Below are 8,155 nucleotides of genomic sequence, written 5' to 3'. Positions count from 1 at the left end.
AATGAATCTTAGCAATGTGGGAGGTGCAGTGGATGCTGAGATGTACCACCCAGATACCCCTCATGACGGAAGAACTCATTCCTCCCGCTGTGAGTCTTATTTGAGAGCAGACCATTCTGGAGAGCCATCCCATGTTCAGAACTCTAAGACGTCCTTTGAGGCTGCATTGCCACCCAACTTCTCCCTCTATTCAGTCCTACTTCTTCCCCTTCCCTTCTACAGACTCTGGTCCCAAGAGTATTCCTTACAACTCTCCTGCACACCAACCATCATCTCAGAGTCTGCTTCCCAAGGAACTACCTTGCAACATATGGAAGGAACCAGAATTAAGGATGAGAAGACTGAGCCTGTCACTTCCAGACTATGTTATCTTGAACCTGCCTCAGTACTTTCCATTGGGGTCAGTACCCACTAATTGAGAGTGCTTGGTGATTCAGACAATGGATGGAGCTTTCTCTTTAAATATTTTCAAAACACACAAAGTTGTCAGTTATGATTATTTTGAGGTGGAAAGGGGAAAAACAAAACATAACTCCAATGAATAAATGAAAGATGGTACAAAAGTTAGAGACCTTGGAGAAGAGATAGCAGGCAAGAGGATACCACGGTTTTCTAGAAGAGACGCAATGAAAATGAGAAGGAGACCAAGCACTCCTGAAAATGAGAACTTGGAAAGAACGGAGACACGGAAACCGAAGGGCAAACAAGAATCCAGTAAATAAGCCATCAGTCATGTGCAGAGCTTCAGAAACATCAAGTGGGTTAAGCAATGATGTCAAGTGTCATATTTAAGAGCATTGTCCACATTCACTCTTCCAGAAATGTTTAATTTGCCTTCAGTAGTCAACTTGGAAAGTGGGGAGTATGGGCAGGAACATATCTGTCTCCTTCATCATTGCAGACTCTAAGCTGAAGAAGCTGCTGGTGCTCACTGGGCATCTGCCAACTACTTATCATTGTTGAATAATTCTTAAGTGTTTGAAAATAAAGTGAATAGTTTCTTGTCACTATTGAAATAGAATGTTGGAAAAATCAGTGTGCCACCAACCTGTGCCACACACATAGAATTCAGATGTACCCACTCCTACTTTGTCTAGCTAGCCCCATTGCTGACCATAAACAGATCTATTTCTTGATATATGGGAAGCTGTTTGTCCTATGCACCAGAGGAAATCCCTTAGCTTCTCCCTTATTTAATGTCGATTTTGTGCAGCCCGGGTGGCTCAGAGGTTTAGTGCCACCTTCAGCCCAGGGTGTGATCCTGGAGACCCGGGATCCAGTCCCACCTCAGGCTACCTGCATGGAGCCTGCTTCTCCCTCTGCCTGTGTCTCTGCCTCTCTCTCTGTGTCTCTCATGAATAAATAAATAAAATCTTTTTAAAAAAATAACATCGATTTTGAACATTGACAATTCTCTAAGGAGTATGTAAATGAAGCACTAATAAGACAGCATGCTTCTAAATTTAGTCAGGAGAGGGTAAACACATGTTATAGAATATAGATGAGAAACCTAATGGCACATTTTGAAGGGTCTGCTAACAGTCAAAATAAAACAGTTCTTCTTTGAAGTGAGACTACATCAAAGCAAGCTCTTTTCACCTTTAATCATTTGCCTAAGTAGAAAGTATAAATACACATGCCCAATTGAATGGGCAATCAGGACATAATCTCGCTTCCCACTTTGGCCTAATTGTGGTAGTCTGTTGTTTCTCTAGAAATGACTGTGACATTTGGTGGATCACCACACAAGGATCTGTCTCTCTCCCCACTGAAGGGGATTTTTAATCAGAGATTTAAAAATCTCTGATTCCCTAGCATGTTGCAGGGTACCTGGTGCATGGGAGACATTAAAAGCATATCATAGGAAAGGAGAAGAGAAAAGGGAGAGGGGAAGGAGAATGATGGGGAGTCCAGTAAGACTCACAAGGATCATTCAGACTTGTTGGAACACTTAGCTCCTGCTGGCTTCCAGGTAGCTTTCTGACTCTTTGAATACTGGGAGGTAGTGAGAAATACATAAAACTGGGGATCAGGAGACGTGGGTTTGTGTCCTGGCTCTACCGTGTAATGCTTGTACATCATTAGAAGAGTAACTTAACCTCCAAACCTCAGTATTGCCTTCTGTGAATTGAGGTTTATTATTTCTGCCTTAAAGAAGTCTTGAGTGATTAAGTGAAATAATATTATGTGAAACCATGCAGCAAACTACTGAGTGCCGTGTAATTTTTGCTTATAATTATTATTACCTTGGAATCAGAGAAAACTTCAACTGAATATTTTGAGGAAGGAGAAAATATGTGGGTGATCTTTCATTCATTTTTCATTCATTTTTTTTCCTCCTTATTTTTAGGATTTTACTATTGTATTTGTATTGGATGATTATGTTTTATTTTGTTTTTTAACTATCTCGCAGCAAAAATGATTCTAAAGTTTTACTAGTGGTCTCTAGTCAAATCAGAATCACTTGAAAACTTTATAAAATATAGATTCCCAAGTCTCAACCCCAAGGGATGCCATTCACTTGTAGAGTGGAGATAGAGGTGCTGTATTTTGAAACGCTACCCATGTAAGTCTGATGAGCAACCAGGCCAGGAAACCTACACAGGCCTTTCTTTTTCCTTTTAAAACTTTCTGAAGACTTCAAGGTCAGGCCTGAGAGTTTATAAATATGTCCCTTTTTACTGGTTGATTGCCTGGAAAATGCTATAAGGGATCATGGCATTAGACTTTGTTATTTGAAACTAGTAATGTTACAGTAGAAATTCTAGCATGACCAGGACATTCCCGTAACAAATTAACAGACAGGCATTTGGACCTAAAATCAAAGCTCTGGAGTAGAGTGGGAGATACGGAGCTTAGTAAGGCTTTTAGGAAAAACACTTCAGTTGCTTGCATAGAATTTCCTCCAGCTTCAAGAGGGAGTGGCATTGAGACATACCTCCTTCTCTCAGAATGATGTTTGGATCTGAAAATTAATGTGAAAATGAATGGTGTTCAGCAGATATGCATTATCATCTGCTGGTCCAGACTAGTATTTCTTTCCAGGGTTATCATCCATCACAAATGTTGGGGAAAAAGACAGTCTGTTGAAATTCTCATACTTGTCTGTTAGAAATGTAAATTGGTACAACCTCTTTGGAAACCTATTTAATAGTCTTTAGTAAAGCTGAACATTTGCATATTCTATTTCACTCCTACACACGTGTTTAACAGAAATACAAACATATGTTTACCAAAAGACATGTACTGGAATATTTATAGTCTCACAGGTCATAATAGCTCAAAACTGTGAACTACCCAAATGACCATATACAGTAGAACGGATAAATTGTAATATGTTCACACAACAAAGATAATGAATTATCTGCAATTATTTACAAAGTTAGATGAATTTCACCCACATAAATTTGAATAAAAGAAGTGAGACTTCAACTGGAAGCTGAAATTAAGCCCAAGATGTCTATCTAAAGTGTAGCTGATGATGCTCACTAAGGGAAAACTGGCATTCATTTTCTTTTCTTTTCCAAGATGCCAGGAAGAGCCCACACACTGTGACCCCTGAACACTCTTCCCAACTGACTATATTGCTTGTCTTTAGGGAAACCTGACAAAACAATATCTGAAAAAAGATATGCCCATAAGGTATATTTTGTTTATTTTATTTTTAAGTTTTTTTCAAAGATTTTTAAGTTTTCTACACCGAGTGTGGGGCTTGAACTTACAACCCTGTGATCAAGAGTCACACACTTTACCAACTGAGCCCCCATAGGTTTGTTTTACAAACGCTTTCTGAGTTGATAATTCAACAATGCCTTCCAAAATTAAGGAAAATGCTGGTTCCAAATCCAGAGTAATTTTCTTTTTACCTCAAAACCTATCTTGAACAGAGCTCAGAAAAAAGTACTCCTTAGTTGGCCAGCTGAATGAGATATTCAAAAACTACTGCAGAAAAAAAAAATGGTGCATTTTAAAGAATTTGAAAAAACTTTTACTGTATTGCTATGTATATGTTTTTAAATTTTTTCTTCATTTTAAGTCAATTGATATGGAATAGTGCAAAGCAGAAATCAATATATTAAATAAAATCACCCTAAGTCACCTCCCCAGTGATTATTAGCATTAAGTGAGTATAATTCCAATTAGTCTCTAGGCATAGACAGAAATTATTTGGTAAACATGGGCGCAAACTTAAAAAACAAATTACGAAGGAAAATTGCTTGGGAAATCTCCATTTATCTCTGTGCCAAACCTTTTTCAGGTCATTCCTTTGATGAGATGAGTGCTCTGATAACAAAATAGTTGGAATTCTAAGGCAAATAGTGCCTTTCTGATGAAGCATTGGCCTACTTGGGTGGCAGGCAGGTTGGAAGTTCCCTGTGGGGACAGAACCAGGATGTGGACTGTCACAGAGCAAAGAAGGAAAGAGAAAGCATGATCCAGAGTGGCTGCTGCCAGAGTAATAAACTGCTGAGGGGGAGAGAGGAAAGAGGGGGAAGGAGGAGGGATACCCATGAGGAGATGAACAAACAGGAAGAGAAAAGGTGATCAGGATAATGAAGACTTGGAAGTTTTGTAAAATGATCCTGAATCTGACCAAAGGAAAGAAATAAAACAACATAGTTTGTCACTGGTCTAACTACTCTTAATTAAAATAATTCTACGTTCTTCTGTAACTTTTAAGAGGAGATGTCTTGGACTGCTGATTGTGCAAATTCTTAAACTCTAGCTGCTTTCAAGTGAGCTGAGCACAAAAATAAAATTCTTTGTTGCGCACCTCCTTCTCCAAGGGTTTAACAAAATTTTCACAAGATCAGGATTAATTTAATTGAGGTTGGAAGTGGAGATGCGGTAGAGGGAGGACATGGTGGTGGAGGGGGATGAGGATAGTAAGGTGCAAAGTTGGGCTTTTCAGCAATCTGAGATGCCGCCTTTCTGGCCTCGGGTGATTGAGTTATCACTAGCTGGTCTAAGGGACTCAAGGACACTTCAGAATGAGAAGGAGGAAAGATAGCTTTTCCCTGCCCTGAAGCTTTCTCAAGTGTAAGAGCTTATAGATCACAGCCACCAGGGCAGAAAGCGCTTAGAACTTGGCAAATCTCTCCTTGGACCTTGCTTCCATATCAAAATCTCAGTTGAAGCCTGCTTTTGATACCCATCCTCCCTGGTTACTGAAACAGTAAACCTGGGCCACTCATAGCCCACTGTTACTGAACAATATGTGCCCTTCCTTCACCCATGAACTTCACATGTACTAGCCTGTGTAGTGCTCTTCACTCCATGAAGTAGGTACCGTTATTATCTCCATTCTACAGATGACAATGGAGGCAGAGAGAAGCAAAGCAACTCGCCCAAGGTAGCAAGGCTAGTGTGTGATTCCAAAGTGGGTACTCTGAGCAAAGGGCCTGGTGCCAAAAACCTGACTCATGAAAGCTGGAAGCAAATTAAGTTAGGATAGAGACCACATTTCCTTAAAACAAAGCCAGTGCCCTTGCTGTAAGCTCTCCAATGATTTCAAATGGCTTTAGAGTCACAAAATCCCACAGTGTGCCACCCTCTTCCAATTCATTATGCTGGTTGTCGGCCTCCTGCCTTGCACCACACCAGGTGCTCAGCTTTCATGCAGGAAGGAAGAGGTAGACGTGTGTGAGTGAGTGTGTGAGTGTGTACATACCTGTGTGTCTATGTGAATTTTGGCTGTGTGTGTGTATGAATGTGTATGTGAATGGATGTTTGTGAGTGGGAAGGTATGACTTTATGTAAGTGGAGGGGTTTGACTGCATCTGTGAGTGTGTGTGTGTGATGTGTGTGTATATGTGAGTATATGCAAGTGGAAGTGTGAATGAGTATGAAAGTGAACTTTTGAGGGTAGATGTGTGTGGATGGGTGTAAATGTGTCTGGATGAATTTGTACGTGTGTGCACATCAGTGTGTGCATACATACATATGCATATATATGTGTGTTCATGCAAATGTGTGTGAATGTCCAAGTGTGTGCATGTGTGAGTCTGTGAATAAATACATGTGCGTGTGCGCATATTTGAGCAACACACAAGTGTACTTGTGTGTGTGCACGGTGTGTGTGTGTGTGTGTGTGTGTGTGAATGAGTGAATATGTATGTTTTTCCCAGCTTCCTTTACTGGTGGCAAGATCAAGTGACACATGAGCTCTGCTCTCTGACAAGAAAGCTTGAGGAAGTTGTCCAAGGACAGCTCTGGCCACAGAAAAGAGAGGATGTCAGCCCTGTGCCACTGCAGGAAGTTGCCAGGTGGACTCTGACTGGCCGGACCATAGCAAGCCCACTGGTGCCACTGCAGGCCTAGCTCCCTGGACCACTCCATGTGCATGCTGCCTGCGACCTGGGGTCTTATGGGTTTATTTTTCTCCTAGATGAGCAGTCGAGTGCTAGAGAGGGAATAGCTTAGGCTTTGGAGTCATACAGACTTAGGATCAAATTCCTGCTGTGCCTCAGGACGTTGAGTGACTATGGACAAGCTACTTAACCATTCTGTCTTCAGCTTCACCACCTGATAAAAGAGAGCAATAATACCCAGCACAAGGTTTATGGTGAGGATCAAAGGGGCCAATGTATCTAAAAACAACAAGAAAACTAGGCTTAGTACTTTGCACAAAATATATGCTTAATAAATGATATTACTGTTCCAACAGACAATGAGAACAACGATTCTGTTTCTTTCTCTCAAGTTGCCACTTTGGGAGGCTGGCAGAAGCTTTCTGGCCCATCTTAGTTATATATTAGGGCATGTTGGAGGCCATTAACAAGCAGGGTCAGAGAGAGTTAATATACCAGAACAGGGACAACGCTGCTCACGGTCACAGGGGAAATGGGCCCTTCACTTTCCAAGAGGAAAGTATGAGTCTCTATTTTGCCACAAACCCAATTTGACAGCTGAAAATTCACACTAGAGTGAATTATGCCTCTTTAAAAATGCAACACTCCACTTGTAAGTGCGAGTTGATTGCCCAGTGTTTCAAGGACCAGAAGATGAAATAAAGAAAAGAACTCTCAACGGGGAGCCACTGTGTCACGGAGGAGAACAGATCAGAACAATGTGGCTGGCCGAGGCCACCTGCCTCAGAGGCGGGAAGTGAGTCAATAAAGGCACTAAACAAACAGTTAGGCTTTAGTGTTCTAAATCAGTTTGTACAGTGGTTAAAGCTTGTGGGCCGAGGAGCACTGAAGGCCTGCACACATCCTCTATTAAGTCTGAGCCAACCTCCTCTGCCAGTGCTTTGTTTACTCAGCTTCTCTCATTGCAAAATGGCAGCCCCTTTAGGGTCAGGAGCACAGCTGGGTGGAGCAGGGGACAGAGGATCTCGGTGATGGTGATGGTGATGGGCGGGGTTGGTGTCTGCATCCACAGGTGTGCTGGCTCCTCTGCCCGTGGGAGAAAGTGTTGGCTGCTGATTCCTCACAGAGAGGGGCTTGGGGTCCTGTCACCTGAATAAAACAGAAGCCTCAGGTGAAGAGAGTGGAATGGAAAGACACAGGCAGAAAACACTGTCAGAGAGAGTCTCGGAAAACAGCTTTTAAGATTATTGCTCTGAGGTGGGAAGAGGACCCGTGGGGAAAGAAGGCGGCTTGCAGCAGTTCTGGTCACCCTGGAGAGCAGGGCCTCAGCCCCCTGCCAGCCTGCTCCTCTGCCTTCCCTCTAGGTGCTTAAAAATGCCTCTAAATGTTAAAAGGGAGTTCTTTAGAATTTGGACAGATTCGAATTAAGAAACTTTGGGAATATGTGTTATGGTCTCACAGGTGATAAATGACATGATGTTATACCAGTGAATACCAGGAGTCATGACATTCACAAGAGGCAGCTTTGCCATCATGAGAAACTGGAAATGTTTTTGAAGGGGAGAAGCGAGGGTAGGATGGTTCCCATAATTAGCCCTAACTTCACAACATCTCACATTTCGGAGGCAGTGAAGGAAAGGAGACCAGGCAGGTTCCAGAGGACACAGAGATTCCATGCAGGTGCAGGGCGCTGTTCCATGTGATGTACTTGTCTCTCACCTCAGAACACTGAGGAGGGTTTTCTGGGCTGAGACACAAGTGGATCATTAGAAGTAAAAGGGTATTGACACCCCTCTACCCAAAGTTTTCCAGGCTTGGCCTCCTCTAACTCTCCCTATGTTGCA

Source organism: Canis lupus, chromosome 13 (assembly GCF_003254725.2).
Source record: "Canis lupus dingo isolate Sandy chromosome 13, ASM325472v2, whole genome shotgun sequence".
NCBI lineage: Eukaryota > Metazoa > Chordata > Mammalia > Carnivora > Canidae > Canis > Canis lupus.
Note: the sequence above shows the minus strand (reverse complement) of the source record.